The sequence below is a fragment of the Malurus melanocephalus genome, unplaced genomic scaffold, assembly GCF_030028575.1.
Source record: "Malurus melanocephalus ecotype Western Australia unplaced genomic scaffold, MMel_1.1 scaffold_2277, whole genome shotgun sequence".
Lineage (NCBI taxonomy): Eukaryota > Metazoa > Chordata > Aves > Passeriformes > Maluridae > Malurus > Malurus melanocephalus.
Window position 1 is genome coordinate 12,658 of NW_026625509.1, and position 1,315 is coordinate 13,972.

The 1,315-nt window shown below is 57.4% G+C and overlaps 1 long non-coding RNA gene across 1 annotated transcript; it reads right to left on the bottom strand.

The window, feature by feature from the left end:
- Positions 1-293: 293 nt before the first annotated feature.
- LOC130587699 (uncharacterized) lies at positions 294-1,309 on the bottom strand. Its single transcript, XR_008966838.1, has 3 exons — positions 1,249-1,309; positions 635-729; positions 294-391 (listed from the first exon to the last, which is right to left on the bottom strand). It is a non-coding gene; the product is annotated as an uncharacterized LOC130587699 (long non-coding RNA).
- Positions 1,310-1,315: the final 6 nt, after the last annotated feature.

The window sequence follows — 1,315 nt, forward strand, 5'->3', positions numbered from 1 at the left end:
TGACAGCTCCCAAACCCCGGGAATTTGGATCCAAAATGCCAGGAATTCAATCCCAAACCCCAGGAATTCGATCCCAAACCCCAGGAATTCCACCCCAAACCCCAGGAATTCGATCCCAAACCCCAGGAATTCGATCCCAAACCCCAGGAATTTGATCCCAAACCCCAGGAATCCCACCCCAAACCCTGGGAATTCCACCCCAAACCCCAGGAATTCCACCCCAAACCTTGGGAATTCGATCCCAAACCCCAGGAATCCCACCCCAAATCCCAAATCCCGCCGTCCCACCTGGTTTGTCCCGTGCCAGCTGCCGGTCCAGCGCCAGCGCCGTTTTCTCCTCCTGGATGAAGATGCGGTCGATCATCACCATCTCCGCCGAGGGGCTCGCCCGCTGCCGGACACACAGACACGGACATGGGGACATGGGATGGATGTGTGGACATGGGATGGACACACAGACACATGGACACAGATATGAACACACAGATATGGACACACGGACACACGGACATGCCACGGTCACCGGGAATGCCGGGATCACCGTGATCCAGGGGCATTCCCAGGATTCAGGGACATTCCCAGGGTTCGGGGACATTCCCAGGATTCAGGACAATTCCCGGGATCCGGGGCTCACCCGCGACTCCTCGAGCAGCAGCAGCCGGTATTTGTTGAGCATCGCCCGCGTGCGGCGCAGGAGCTGCTCCGACACCGCCTCAAACTCCTCATCCACTGGAACGGGAACGGGGACCCCAAAAATGGGAATGGGAATGGGAATGGGGACGGGGATGGGGAACCCAAAAATGGGAATGGGAATGGGAATGGAGACCCCAAAAATGGGAATGGGAATGGGAATGGGAACGGGAATGGGAATGGGAATGGGGAATGGGAACGGGAATGGGAATGGAGACCCCAACAATGGGAATGGGAATGGGAATGGGGATGGGGATGGGGATGGGAACGGGAACGGGGATGGAACGGGAATGGGGATGGAATGGGGATGGGGAAGAGACAAAGGGGAAAGGGCAGACGGAGGAAGGGATGGAGAGAGAAGCAGAAAACGAGGGAGGGAAGGGAAAGAAAAGGAAAGGGTGGGCACCGTTATCCCGACATTCCTCCTGCTTGTGTTCTCCCGGCATTCCCTGCCCTGTTATACTGTTACCCATTATCCCAGCCCCGTTATCCCAGCCCCGTTATCCCATCATTCCCGTTATCCCAACATTCCCATTATCCCAAATTCCCAATCCTCACCCCTCTGGCACTCTCTCTGGGCCGGCAGCATGCCCTGGTACACGTGGTAGGGCAGCAGCCGCCGCAG